This window comes from Lynx canadensis, chromosome B3 (assembly GCF_007474595.2).
Source record: "Lynx canadensis isolate LIC74 chromosome B3, mLynCan4.pri.v2, whole genome shotgun sequence".
Taxonomy (NCBI): Eukaryota; Metazoa; Chordata; class Mammalia; order Carnivora; family Felidae; genus Lynx; species Lynx canadensis.
Genome location: NC_044308.2, coordinates 106907966 through 106923544, shown reverse-complemented (window position 1 = coordinate 106923544; position 15579 = coordinate 106907966). Strand labels below are relative to the sequence as shown.

General features: G+C 43.0%; 1 protein-coding gene across 1 annotated transcript in view; it reads right to left on the bottom strand.

The window, feature by feature from the left end:
• The window catches only part of PPM1A (protein phosphatase, Mg2+/Mn2+ dependent 1A), a 49642-nt gene extending 45637 nt beyond the window's left edge, over positions 1-4005 (bottom strand). The window contains exon 1 of the mRNA XM_030319241.1: positions 3928-4005. The gene's annotated coding sequence lies outside the window, so the exon portion shown is untranslated. The remainder of the gene's footprint in view (positions 1-3927) is intronic.
• Positions 4006-15579: the final 11574 nt, after the last annotated feature.

The window sequence follows — 15579 nt, the reverse complement described above, 5'->3', positions numbered from 1 at the left end:
TTTTTGATTCCTAGGAACAAGAAGGCTCATTTAATTGGGACAAATTCACTTAGGAAGATTTTGAAAATACTTTTATATCTACATAGTTCTGATTCTGGCATGTTAGATTCTGAGTCTGTATCTCTTCATTTGTAAAACAGAGATAACATCATGTATGTTAGAGGGTTGTGGTGAAAATTAAAGCTTGACAAATAATAAACTATGGCTTTTATTATTCACTTTATCTAGAAGTAGTTTGGTCTCATAGGATTTTAATTTAAATCATACCAGTGACAAAAACTCTAATGACTTTCAATCCAGATCCTACATAAACTCAGTCAATGGATTCCAAATAAACATATTAAGAATTATAAAAGCTCAAGCTCCCTTCTTCATCACACATTCAAGGAATGTTTAAAACATCTCTTTTATAAACACATGTATCAATAGCCTACTTTATTAATACACATTAACATCTAGTACTTTTCCCTCAGTCTCTTTAAAAAATTCTAAAGTCTATTAGATTTTAGATAAAGGTACACAGAAGCTCACCTCTCTTAAACCTTTACTTTCTCTAGCTCCTCCTACCTGCCTCAGCAAAAGAAAAGCTAGGTAAAGAGATTATCTAGGTAGTATATAGATAGCTAGGACTTGCAAAGGTCAAAATCATCAAGGAATATATTCTGGAGACTCAATCAAATACAAAATCTTTACTCATGTAATATGAAGCACATTAGAAAGAGCAAAAGAAGAATATAATCAACCTTTTGATTTTGATATCATTTAACCCAAGCTCCTTTCATATTAGGGCAGTTCGTCATCCCAGATAGAAATTCATTGAATTTCTTGGTTAATAATGCAATAATAGATGAAGCAACTGAATTTTAAAAATTTTGCCACCAACATTATTTGAAATGTAAGAACACATTCTGGCATAAAATTACTACCCAAGGTGCAAGAAGAAACAAACTTTTGCCCAGTTGCCTCACACCTTCCCTTCACCCATCGTCCACATATTTCACAGGGCCACACCTTGTTTTATCTTCTTGCTTAACTCTTATAGGACTCCACTTGAGCCAATTTTCTTACATGGCTGCCTCACTTCTCTGATCTAAGGACGGAAAGTAATCAGTACCACTCAGAGGCAGGTGCTCAGGCAAGAGTTCGGTAATCATTGGGGGGGGGGGAGAAGGAGGAGGAGGGGGATCATCAAAATATCACCCTATAATTAATTATTTCTACATGATCATAGACTTACACCTTAAGAAATTAATCCAGCTCTCATGCGTGAGCACTTCAAGGATAATAAGCTCTCTGTGGACATGTCAGTCTTTAAATTATTAAATAAACATTCATAGTTAAACCAGAATCAGCTACACATTCTGTTGGCCATTATACAGTCTAGGCATAATGTGAACAAATTCAAAGACTGTAAGTTTTTGGTAACTGTTTAGAAATGTTTACAATGTGACAACATGATGTTGCTATAGATTCCTTTGGAAAAAAGTTAGGTATTAGGAAACAAATTTTCACACAAAGGTTTATTAACAAGTCAAGATAGCAAGACCCAGCCTGAACTCACAGAAAGATATAATGTGTTCTTATAATGCCCTTCACATCAAACTACCCAGGGTCCTGTGCTTGTTCAAGCCTATAGTCTCAACCACCCTCTGTCTCGGACCTAAGAGTTCTTCCTTCCTCTTTCTCCTAAGAGTTTTTCTAGACTTCCCAATCCCAACAGAAAAATCAATAAAGCCTACCTACAGGACTATCTTCCCTAAAGAAGAATCACAAATTTAAAATTCTTTTAATTAAGACACTTATTTCTAAGTAACACACATCTTTAGAACACTGAAACATCTAAATGCCTGGTATGGTCAAGGCATACTGAATAGACAATGTTAACAGAATAAAAAAATTTAACAACTGGGCATGCATTTGACAATACAGTATACCACTTTAGCTTTACCAATATGCAAAAGCTGAGACTCAAAAGGTTAAAGGATTTGTCCATGGACACAGATATTTTGGAGCACAGCCATGACTAAACATTTCTTATCTCCCAGCGCAGTGTTCCCTTCAACAGGTTATATTGTAATTATGATCATCACTTCAGCCCTTCAATCTAAAATATAAAAAAATACAACCTGTGTTTTAAAAAAGAATGTGAAAACAAATTTATGTAAATTTCCACCAAAAAAGAAATTTTGATGACGCCAGCATTTAACACAGTTATTTCTCAAATATAATCTGAGATAGCTAGCCAAACCTTACTGGTCTTAATATACCCCTCCCATAATAAAATTACTTCACTGAGGTGAAAAATGTTTGAGGATATCAAATCAAAAATGTCTTAAGCAACTTCCATGTGAAGTTCTCATTAATGGCTGCAACTTGCAACTTAAAAGTAATCATCCCTACATGACTGAATGTTTATTCAGATATATGTGAGTTATACATAAGAACAGAACTACAACACGAGGCCAGGGATGTGACTTTGGGCTTCAATTTTTTGACCAAAGAAACATTAAATCAAAGGTAACATCTAGGATTAGAAAATAGGCAGTGGGGTAGGTCACCATCTCTCTAATCAGTTTTCTACTCTGTAAAGAGTTACAGAAATGCAGTATTTGTAAAAGGCCCAATATGTTAAAAAGATAAAAGCTGTAAAAGTGAAGTTGTTCCAATTAAAGAGGAATTGGGGAGTAAGCCCAGTTGGACTCCTGTGAGCTCTGGAACTCAGAAAGCTCAGCAGAGTACAGTTTAAATAAATAAATCCTCTGACTCTTCAGAGCTCTTTGCATCTTAAAAAAAAAAAAAAAGTGGTTGTGTTTAAAATCCCATCGTGCGAGTTTGAAAAGATTAAGCCTTTTTCCTCAGAACCATTTTTTTAATTTCGAATTTCTAATACCTATATCCCACTGATTTTTACACCTCCTATTACTCTTCCAATCACTTCTTACAATTCATTCGGCTCATTATTCCAATTAGCAGAAAATTCAGTGGGGAGAGTAGGGGCGGCGCAGATTTCTTTGGACAACTTAAGAACGACCTTTGTGGATTTTTAAGTCCCATGCGGTGCTTGAGAAGAGAGAAGGAAAAAGACCTCAGGTGGGTGATGAAATGTTCAAAACGTATCTAAACTGCGGTTGCTAAAAGGCTCTCCAGAGCCAGCTGTCTTTCAAGAAAATATTTAAAATCTACAGGCAGAACAGAACCATACCTCAACCATCAAACTGACGTTAAGAACTTTTACCAATTTACACAGTTAAAAATACGAGAAAAAATCAGTGTGATTTACTCCAATGCATTTGTTCGATGCCTTAATAATGAATGAACTGGAGGCATCACAGACTGGAGTTCAGAAAGAGCCTCACTCTCAGCTCAGCCCCCCTATAAACCTGAAGCAAACAGTCCAGAATTTGGTGCCTCGAGGCTAAGTCCGGTCCAGAGGAAGCCAACCCCCTCCTTTCTCCCGGCCTCCCTCCCAGGGGTTGGAGCCCTGGGCAGCCCGGCGGGCAGGGGCGGGGGGAGGGGGTGGAGAGGGGGCGGGCGCCGCGACGCCCCACTCCTCGCCCCGGAAAAAAAGTTCCGCCCGCCGCTCTCGAGCCAGGATGGCCTGCGGCCCTCGCCCGCGTCGCGGCCACAAACACCCGCCCGGCCTCGGCGGCGGGAGGGTCGCGCCCCCTCCCCGCGCCGCCGCCACCAACACTCCGCCCCCGCCTCCCTGCCGCCACCGCCCTCGCGGAGCGTTAACCCCTCGCCGCCCGCCGCCCGGCTTCGGGAAGGAGGCCGGGCCAGGGGGTGGAGTTGTCGTGTCTCCTCCCGGGAGCGCCCGGGCAGACGCCCGGCTTGTTTACAGGCCCCAGGCCCAGGCCTGGCCGCCACCGCCGCCGCGCAGGCCCGCGCCGTCCGCCCGCCCGCCCTCGGCCCAAGCGTCGCGCTTACCCGGAGCAGCCGCGGGCGGGCAGGTCCCTGGTCGGCCAAGGCAGCGGCGGCGACGGCGGCCGGGGAGGGGGCTGGAAGGGGGTCACCGCGGCGGCCGCCGGCCAGGTCAGGCCGGGGAGGGGGCGGAGGAGGGGAGGAGCCGGGCTGCGTCCGGGCCCCCGGCTCTCGGCGCCCTCGCGACTCAGATCATCCGGGCGTTGGAGCGGGAGGCGGAGAGCGGGTCCCGGAGGAGGAGGAGGAAGAGCCAAAGATTCATCGCTTTCGCGCCCCACCTGCCTGGCGCCCCCCCACCCCCCCTCCCCAGCCACCCGTTCTGGCGCTGCAGCCGCCCGAGCACCCGAAGCTGCGGGCCGGGCCGGCGCCGAGACCACTGCTCCCTCGCTCCCGCGCGCGCTCCCGTCCCTAGCGCCGCCGCCACCGCCGCCTCGAGCGCGTCCCCGCGCAGGCGCGCTCACGACGGCGCCGTGCGGCCCCTCCCCGACTCCTCTGTCAGCCCCGCCCCGGCGGCTCAGCGGCCGCTACAGCTGCGGCGCGGCGGAGCAGCTGGAGAGACCCGGATGTCGTTGGGCAGGAACTGCGGCGAGGGCCGGCTGGCGGGGGAGGGGCGGCCGCAGATGACATCACTGCCCTACCCTGCTTCTCTCGCCGCAGCCCCCTCGCGGCCAGGGCCCCAGGCGAAGGCCGAACGGAGCATCCGAATGCCGGATCAGAACCGGCACTGGGGTCGTTATGCCCCCGGCGTTGGGGGCTGGACAGAGTGTGTGAGTGTAAGGCGCCCCGGCCGTCGAGAGCTTCTCCAAGCCCGACAGTCTGTCCAGCCGGGACTCGGGAGCTCCCCCTTAGGGCGTCGGCTCCTCCCGCCCCGGCGCTTCCACTTGTCTTAAATACACACCCCACTCCCTGCAGAGACGCCGTTCTCTGAGCACCGAGGACCGACCTCTTTCCGGCGCAGTCGCGGCCTGGTTGCCGCCTCGCTGCTGTGGTTTAAACGCACTGTTGGATACAGGCTGCGGCCAGACCCCCTCCCCCTGGGCTCTAAGCCACCCTCACCAGTGACCCTGGGAGCCCCACGCAGGTGCTTCTGCTACAACACACCTCGAGTCCCGAAGGGCAGCAACACCCTACAACCACCCATTAACACGCGAATGCAACCGATACACGGGGCACATGCTCTGAGTTTCTGGCAGGTTTTCCATCTGTAGGTCATCAGATTCCACATTGTATTTATTTGCACATGTTAGACAGTCACGTGATTCTGTCACAGGGGACCTCCTACGACCTCCAGCGAGGTTTAAGGAACTAAAGATTTTTCAAAATCTGGAGGATAATCAGAAACGTAACAGCTGTTTCTGTTAAGAGTTAGAGATCAACTGAACCTAATTGAAACTGCACATGCAGGCGGTCACAATCCAGTTTAGCTAGCTGGTCTACGGAAAACCGACCCACGCTGTTTGCAGACGCCGGGATAGAATGACAAACCCTAGGCGGCCAATGAATCAGAACTGGAAGCAGTACATCACCAGCACGAGTTCCCATTGGCTGGGGTGCCTTTCCCTTTCTTGTCAGAGGCTTAACCTGTTCAGGGATTTGACCTATACCACATTTGCTGGAAGAGAAGTTTAAAAGCAAGATCCGCGTTTTAAAAGATGCTCTTGTATATACAAAGAAAAACCAAATAGTTCAGTGTAGGAGGCAGGTACTTTAAAAAGAACACCTGAAAATATTAACCAAATTGTGTTCTGGCCAATAAAAAGGTTAGTATGTGATGAGTCCTATTCGTTTTTATCTGAGGAACTCACTGTAGCAATTTTTACATTGCTACTTACTATCTCCTAAAACCACTTTGCCCCACACCTCCTAGATCAAAAAGCAATCTATTTTTTCTTTTTGTCATTCAACGAACACTTAGCTGTTTTTGAAGCTGTGAAAGGCATTTCCAATTTTTTCTACATGACTTTTTTTGAGGAAGTTTCTGTTCCTTTCACGTTTAGGCCTGGAACCTGACAACGGGATAAAACAGTATCACCAAATAGTCACTGGGAGGCCCATTCTTCAAGGAACCCAAAAGTCACTCTACCCAATATCTATGGTGTTTGAATTTCTTAGAGTAAGATGACGATGGATCTTTTCCAGGTATACAACGTGAAAATAAAATTCACTTATGCATTTGGTCCCAGTATCATCTGAGGACACATTTCCTAATTGCTTCTCCATACACTTGCCAAAAAAAAAAAAAAAAAAAAAAAAAAAAGGAAATTAGATCAAAGATCTTTGAAACTGTTCTGTATTGAAATCCTTAATACTTCAGACAAGTAACAGCATGATTTGCATGCTAGTGGACTCATTACCATTCTGAAACTGAAAAGCCCATGTGGCAACCACCGTTTGAAGTGCCCTTGGAAAACAAATTTTCTTATTCATAAGGCAGAGCCCGGACAGCCAATGGCAGTAGTGGACCACAGTGAACTTGAAGGGCTTTCCTATCTTTCTGCTTCCTTCGTTCAGGCTCCCATATCTTTCTTCTCTCTGTTCTACACTTGGAGGAGAATCTGGGTCAATTATAGCAGAAGAGGCAGAAAAATAGAAAATATGAGCATAAAGAGATTTTGAAGAAGGCTGCACAGTGTACCACAGACTGCTGATAAAGTTGTACCTTCCTACTATTTCTTATTTCTGGATACAGCTTGCAGGGACATTTTGGTATGAACTAGGAAACTCATGGGTTATAAGCTAACATTTTAAAGTTTGGAACAAAGATATCTTAGTATTGTCTGAATAAATATGCTCGATCTTATAATATCCCCCTCCTTATTATTATACTAAATATTATGTTTCCTAAATATGCTATGGGCAAAACCCAACTATTTAGAAGGGAGGAAAGGACATTGAAAAAAGAGAGTTAAAAGTTTTCTTTTCGTTTGAACTACAAGGCTTTGCTTGGGCCTCCTACACATATTTGGGATGTTCATAGTGAGTTTCTGTGAAACATCCGTGAGCACATATTCCCATAATTGTTTTTTAGTAATTTTTATAGGTACAACACAATCCTACTCTGCGTCAGAAATCTGTTTACATTACAATTACCAAAGAGGAAGATTTTCTGAAAGATTGGCTTTCAAGTCCTGAATTTAACTGTATGTGATTAGCCTAGTAACTGGGAGGCATGCGGTGAGGATGGGGGTGGGGGCCGAGGTGAAGAGTCTGAAGCTCAATCTGGTTAACAATAACACTCTCTCATCTTTCCCTCCACAATCGTAATTTAAAGTGAAGGTTAAATCACTTGTTCCCAAATTACTATTGTGAATCCACCCAGGAGAGTCACCCATGAGACATCCTGGCTTGGGCCTCTCAAAATAAGGGTCGCCCTTTAAGTGACCCCTCTAGGAAGCGCCTGAGAATTCCCCTCACCTCAGCCATCCATCCTTTCCCACTGAAGTCAGTCACTCACTACTCAAGAGTCACAAAGTCAAGCAGAATGAGATCCAACTCTTCCTCCTCCACCTTCATTACCTGTTCCGCGTTTCTTTCTCACATATATCCTCTTCATATGTCTTCCTCTTCTCTCTTTTCTCATCACTCTTCTCCCTTTCTTCTGTTCTTTTTTGATCTCCTTTGCCCTTCTTTTCCCCATTCTTCTCTTCTCACTTTTTCTTATCTTAGCCCAAATTACAGCCTCTGCTACGCACTTTCTCCTGAAGCAGTACAAATCAGTGGATAGTGCCCCTAAACTAATTTTGTTGGTGGGGGGTGTACCCCCCACCCTGGTCCTATTTTCTCCATCGTCCCCCTCCCCTTGCACCATGTCAAGTCATGAAACACTTAGGTCTTTAAAGGACTGTCACAGAATGAGAAGGATTAGAGAATCCTGCCCTGTGTGACATCACTGAGGCAGCTCCAATAGGGTGGAGCAGACTCGAGCCAGCAGTCTTGTGTTGCCACTGTGACTCCTCCTAGGCCTTTTGAGGGAAGTGCAGGCCGCCATGAACACCACAGGCCAAGCCTTGGAGAGTCTTTAGAGGAGGCTATCACCTTAAGAGAACTGTATATGGCCACAGCTCCACAACATTGGTGTGGATCCTTTCAGACAAATTCATTTGTTCAACAGATAGTTATGGTATGCTAGGCTGGAAGTAGATAAGGATATGAATGGGCAAAATCCTAGCCCTCAAAGATCTGATATTATAATCAGGGATATAGACACAAAAGCAAACAAATAAGGAAATTAAGATTGTGATCAGTGCTATGAAGAAAACAGATTGGGGAGATGATTTGAAACAGGTGTTCAGAGAAGACCTTTGTAAGAAGGTAGCATTTGAGCTAAAGGATGAGGAGGAGTTAACTTTGCAAAGAATTAGGGGAAAGCTTTCTTGGCAGAGGGGTCAGCATAGGCAAAGGGCCTGATGTGGGAAGACTCTGGCAGAAAAGTTGTCTACAGGCCAAAGAGAAGTTCAGCAAGCATAAGGTATACATTTTTTATAAAGGCAATCAAGTTTAGAATTTCAACTTGGGATATTTGGGATACTTAATCAAATTCACGTAGAAACCACCTTCAACAGAGGGGCATGATCCATACAAAATAACTTAGTGAATTTGTGTGGCCCCAAAAGGAAAGCAGCTTGAAAAATCAAAATTACAAAATCAAAAGATCTTTATTCAATAATTAAAAATAAGAAGCATTCTATAACCCCAGGGAGAGATCCCCTCAGACAATCCAACAACAGCTAGAAATGAGTAAAAAGAATCTCTTTTCTCCCAATATATATAGCTACTCTCAGTAAGTGAAGACTAGCAAAAATTTGGACTTCTCAGAAACAGTTTTTCTGGGTTTACTGTCTATGGTAGGCATTACAGAAGATCTCAAACCATATCTTTGAAAGCTGCAACACATTTTGCATCCTTTTTTTTTTTTTTCATGTTTATTTTTGAGAGAACACACATGCGAGCAGAGAGAATCCCGAGCAGGATCTCTACACTGTCAGCACAGAGGCTGATGTGGGGGTTTGAACTCACAAACCATGAGATCATGACCTAAGCCAAAATTAAGAGTCAGATGCTTAACCATCTGAGCCACCAAGGTGCCCACCCCCCTCCATTTTGTATCCTTACTGGTGGTGGCCTGGTTGAACACCAGTGATGAAATGATAATCATAATAAAGACTTTTTTCTGTGTCTGGCTCTGCAGTTTTCAAAGCACTCTCACTTAGACCAACCAGTTTAATGCTCACAACATCCCTTGTGGGTAGGCAGGGCAAGGACTGTTGTTCTCATCCTTTCCAGAGGAGAAAATGAAGTGTCCAGTAGCAGCAATCCAGGGGCACCAGAAGTAATGGCTGGTACCCAGATTTTCCCCTGCATCCTACAGATCATCTCTAGCTTTTACATGCCAGTAATAAAGGCAGCAAGGAGACTCAGTGGAAACTGTATGGGCTTAGAGTCAACAGCGGTGTGTGGAGCTGGCTTATACTAGCATTGAGAGCACACTTAGATTTTCAAGGAGTTTGCCAGTAGTTTGTTAAATAAAGCCATTATTAAAAATTAAATTATATAAAACTTCAAAGTAAATAAAATTTAAGCAAAGATAATGTGTATTAAAAACTCACCACTTCCAAATTATTTTAATATAGCTTATTATTATCTGTGCTCTTGAGGTTACCTGTCTTGTGTCTGTGTGGTGAAAATTCTCTGTAATGTGTTACTGTACATCTCTTCTCACTGCTCTATTCAGTGACTTCACTTTAGTGGCTTGAAATTGGCTATGAAAGGAGTATTTACACCATGGAAATCAGCAAGTGCCACCATTCAGGACTTAACTTATCACTTTGTTGATTGTCTAGACTTAAGTGACAGAGAAACTGTCAATGCAGATTAAACTTTAAAAAGCATGTTGTGGGGACCTGGGCAGCTCACTTGGTTAAGTGTCTGGCTCTTGATTTCAGCTCAGGTCATGATCTCATGGATTGTGAGATTGAGCTCCATGTGGGGCTCTGAGCTGGGAGTAGAACACTCTTAAGGTTCTCTCTTAAGGGTCTCCCTCTGTCCCTCCCCTGATTGTGTGTGGGAGCATTCTCTCTCTCACTCAGTAACTAACTAAATAAATAATAAATAATGAATAATAAATAATAAATAATAAATAAATAAATACAAATACAAAGCATATTATGTCTATAGCTGTTACATGGTGACTGGTACACAACATCCAGTTCTGTACTAGAGCTACTCAGATCATTGAGAAAGTAAGTCCCCATACACGTTTGCTGTTTCAGTTTTATCTTAAATATTAACCAACAGGCATGTCAGAACTACATTTGGAAAAGCTGATTGTTACACATTTACCAGCATTCCACTGGTTCTCATCCACTGTGCCAACTGGGCCACTTACTGGCTCTGTGACCTTAAGCAAGTCATTTAAATTATTAGCCTCAATTTCATTCTCCATGTTCAACCCCCTTGGACATGGCAGGGATTTAGGGATGCTGACCCCTTGAACAGTTGAGAATCTGCCTATAACTTTTGATTCACCAAAAACTCAACTAATAGCCTACAGTTGATCAGAAGCCTTACCAATAACACAAAACACATATTAACACATATTTTTTGTATATTATATATATTATATACTGTATCATTACAATAAGCCAGAGAAAAGAAAATGTTAGTAAGAAAATCGTAAGGAAGGGGGAATACATTTATAGTACTGTACTGTAAAAATTCTGCAAAAAAGTGGACACGCGCAGTTCAATCCTGTGTTGTTCAAAGGTCAAGTACACTTCTTCTCATTGTATTGTAAGATTTAGAATAGATGAGGCACCCTTGACCACCATGTCCTTTTTCCTTCTCACTGGTAGATCCTTCTCCCACTACAGTTTGTATATGGATAATGCTCTCTCAGTCTCTCTTGTAGTCTAGAGCACAGTGTCCCAATCTATGTGCCAGCACACGCTGGTATGTCTTGAATGGGTTAGAGATGTGACACAGTATTGATCCCTTATGCCTTTGGAATATTCCAGTAAGGGTCAACTACTGAAACCTGAGACTGTCTTGTCTGGCCACAAGCAACCTCACTCAGGTACCCCTGTATGTCATAAAAACCATAATCTTCCAGGGCACCTGGGTGGCTCAGTAGGTTAAGTGTCCGACTTTGGCTCAGGTCATGATCTCACGGTTTGTGACCCTGAGCCCTATATTGGGCTCTGCACTGACAGCTCAGAGCCTGGAGCCTGCTTCAGATTCTGTCTGTCTGTCTGTCTCTCTCTCTCTCTGCCCCTCCCCTACTCACACTCTGTCTCTGTCTCTGTCTCTGTCTCTCTCTAAAATAAACATTAAAAAAATTAAAAAAATAAGTAAAACATTAAAACAAAACAAACAAACAAACCATTATCTTTCTTATTTGTGTCATCATGTGAAAAAATTGGGAAGCACTGGCTTAAGGCATGGGTATGTGATGCAATTCTAACCAATGGAACCCAGGGAAAAGCTTGGGAGATGGATCTGGGAAAGATTACTCTCCCTAATGATAAGAGTCACCCAAGAGAAAATGCCTTCTTCAACCATAAGCTGTTACGTTTATGTCTGAGCCTGGAACTTCTGAGCCATCTTGCAAAGGACCAGTGTAACACGGAGGAGGTGAATGATGACAAAGGTTGGGTCCTGCACATTGTTGAGCCATTGAGCTCTCCCTGCAATTGCCTACCTTGGGAATCTATTTGGGGAGAGGGGTGGATAATAAATATTTCTCATTGTTTAAGCCACTCTTATTTTTGTATTCAGTTATTTGTAGTTAAGAGCAGCTCAATACTGCAGAAGACCTGGACATCCTTGACACCTAGTAAGTACTTAATAAGGTGCTTGCTACCAAAATACATCCTTTGCCTTTAGAAAAGCTACAAGATGAGATGTATACTTATCTTATTCTTTAATAGTTGAAGGATTTGTTCAGTATGTTGATTCATTTTTCATCTCTTTCTTGTTTCATAAAAGTGTTTCTAATTGAGTAGTAAAAGCAGTAATTGAAAAGTTAAGTCAGGGGCGCCTGGGTGGCTTGGTCGGTTAAGCATCCGACTTCGGCTCAGGTCCGTGAGTTCGAGCCCCGCGTCGGGCTCTGTGCTGACAGCTCAGAGCCTGGAGGCTGTTTCAGATTCTGTGTCTCCCTCTCTCTCTGCCCCTCCCCTGTTCATGCTCTGTCTCTCTCTGTCTCAAAAATAAATAAATGTTAAAAAAAAAATTAAAAAAAAAAAGTTAAGTCATTTAAAGCTTGAGAGGGATTGATACAGAGATGTTGATATGCCTTTTCTTGAAAGCTCTAGACAAACTAGAGCTTTATCACATGAAGATATCACATGAAGAGCTTCTATCATGAAGATAATAGAATGTCTTCGTGTTCTGCAGGGTAGAGCTAGAGCCAATTCTTAGGAACTACGGAGAAGACAATTATAATTCAATAGAAGGGGAAGGGAATGAATGTGGCCTAGAATATGCCAAGCTCCATATCAGGCCCCTATGGGTGTTATTTAATTCTTACAATAACTTTGCAAAAAAGTTACTTCCCCTTTCCTCCCACCTCTCATTTTACAGAAGAGGAAACTAAGGCTGAGAAAACGAGCTCTTTTGCAGACCTAGGACCATCTGAGTCCAAAGTCCTTGCTTTTTCTGTTCCAGAAACTGATTGGGCCTTCTTGGGATGACTTTCTCCCTTCTTTAGGCCCTTTCTACTGCAGTTTCCCATCCAAGAAAAAAGAACCAGTCCCAAAACGGTGTCCTTACTGAAGATGTCTTAGGAGAGGAATTACACAGCATGTTACACACCAAAATATTTCTCATGCTCCATATAAAATCATAACTTTTCTTAGAGTTTTGCTTCCAACTGTCACCAATTCCATTCTCCTGCTCTTTCCATTCAAGGAAAACTTCTCTCTTCCCTTCGTGGAAGACTCTCTCCTCTCTTTTTGGCTTATTATTTATAAAACCCACTTAATAAGATAAAAGCCAGCATAACGGCCTTTAACCCCCACTCAGGGGGTCCTTGGAGAACATCTTCAACCTGTTATTGGTACAAACATGGCAGAGGCCTCTTGGTAGAGAAGCAGCCCATAGAAGGAAGAATTCAGATTAGCATCAGAGACTGAAAACCCTAGGGGTGCCTGGGTGGCTCAGTCTCAACTTTGGCTTAGGTCATGATCTCACAGTTTGTGAGTTCTAGCCCCACGTCAGGCTCTGTGCCTGAAAAAAAAAAAGAGATAGAGAGAGATAGAGATAGAGAGAGACATACAGAGAAAGAGAGAGAGAGAGAGAGAGAGAGAGAGAGAGAGAGAGAGAACTCTAGAGTCTATGGTAGAGGCCAGACAGATCCATAAGTGTGAGATCAGGCTGGGTATGACCCAACAGGCCATGGTGAAAACTGTGGAGGAGGAGAGCATATTTATTCATTTTGAAGATATTCAAAACAATCATTTTAAATACTTTAGACATATTAGAGCCAAAGAGGATATCCCAAAGCCTATCTCTGCTCTATCTTGTGGACAAGTTATTAACCTCTCTTAGCCTTGGTTTCTTCATCAGGACATGGAATAATCGCCTTGCAGAAACAGATGAGATCTTGCACAGAAAGAACCTACCACATTGCGTGATATCATGGTGTGCAGACACACAAGAAAATGTAACTGTTACTTTAAAGCACATAATGTGATCTTTTTAATAATAATACATTGTAAATGATTTGACATCTGCTGTGCAATATTTTATCTCTTCCATAGGCCTAGTTAGGTTCATATAGACTTGTCCCTTGCAGGGCTAAAACTATTCTCTTGAAGGCTTGTTTTGACTTCTAGCCCTTTGGCTTACTGAGGCCTGCTGGAGTATTCTGCCAATCCCACCACTGCTGACCCTTTTTATGTGAGTTTCACTTCATGTCATCTATACCAGAGGTAACCATTTGGTTCTGAACCTAAACCCTGGATTGTTCTTCTTATATTGCTTTAAAAGACAGGGGCGCCTGGGTGGCGCAGTCGGTTAAGCGTCCGACTTCAGCCAGGTCACGATCTCGCGGTCCACGAGTTCGAGCCCCGCGTCGGGCTCTGGGCTGATGGCTCGGAGCCTGGAGCCTGTTTCCGATTCTGTGTCTCCCTCTCTCTCTGCCCCTCCCCCGTTCATGCTCTGTCTCTCTCTGTCCCAAAAATAAAATAAACGTTGAAAAAAAAAAAAAAAAAGAATTACTTTAAAAGACTGACTCCAAACCCTAGATTTTATGTGTGTGTGTGTGTGTGTGTGTATGAAACTATATAACTATATGTTATATATATAAAACTATATGTATATATATATATAGTATATATAACATATATGTTATAGTATTTGTAATTTTTATACCATAGACTTGAGTCACCATGCATTTTATTTAATCAATAGATATTGAGTACCTTGAAAATGCCAGCTACTGCTCTAGAGGCTAGGGATCTTTTTTTTTTTTTTCGACTGAACCCCCAGGCACCCACCTAGAGGGATCTTATGGTGAAGAGGAGGGGCAGTTTTCATAGACCTTACTTGGGATTAATAGAAAACAAACAAGATCATTACAGAGGAATAAATAATGGATGTGGAGCAAAGTATGATGTAGGCAAGTAGTATGGGAGAGGGGGCAAAGGAGAGGTTACTTTATACCAATTGGTGAAAGAAATCCTGTTAGAGGAGGTGGCAGCTGGGCAGGCCTGAATCACAGAGGAAGCCACCATGTAAAAATCTAAGGGAAGACCCAAGCAAGAGCAAAGGCCCTGGGGTGGGGGTGATCTTGACATGTCAAGGAACAAACAGAACTCAGGGATGTCTGGGGCACAGTCAAGGTGGGAAAGAGTGCTATGTAGTCAGGGTACCTATAGGCCACAGTTAAGGATTTTGATTTTATTTTAAGTGTGATGGAAAACCGCTGGAGGTTTTTATGCAGGGGGATGATGTGATCTGATTTGCGTTTTGCTCTGGTTGCAATATGGAGAAGAGATTTTAGAAAAGCAAAAGTGGAAGTAGAAAAATCCTTTCATGTCAGTTTCATAAATCCTTAAAGAGGAAGTGAAATTAGTTTCAGCTTTAAATGGCATAGAATGATTACATTTTGGTGATAGGAATATGGTCTTTTAGAGAGCTCTTGTTACTGGAGCTTATGTTTTCATTTTCTGAGAACTATACTTAGATATTTTTGCCAATGACTCATCATGTAACCTTTCTTGGTAAGTATAGTGAAATGTTGCAAGAAGTACCTTGTAGGAAAGGCCAAATTAAGAGTAGGTAAGACAGACACCCATTTAAGTGGTTCAATTTCAGGTGAATACTTAGTGCCCTCAAAAATATTCTCCAAGAACCTCATTACCCTCTCTCTCTCCCCTTGATACTCTCCCAACACACATCTGAAGGCTGAAGACTAAAATTCGACTAATTATTTATACCTTGTGCTATCCAGTGAGAATGATAGTTTAGGTGTCCTTACCTACGGTGGACATTTACATCTTAATATGAAAGTTTTTAGATCTTTCGAATAGTCAAATTTTAATACTTGGGAAGCAAGTTCCATGGACATGCATTAGTGGGATAGGGGAAAAGAAATTTACAAAGGAATTTGGTAAAGACCTCAATAAAATTAAAGATGAATTCTACTTCTTCCATAGCCAT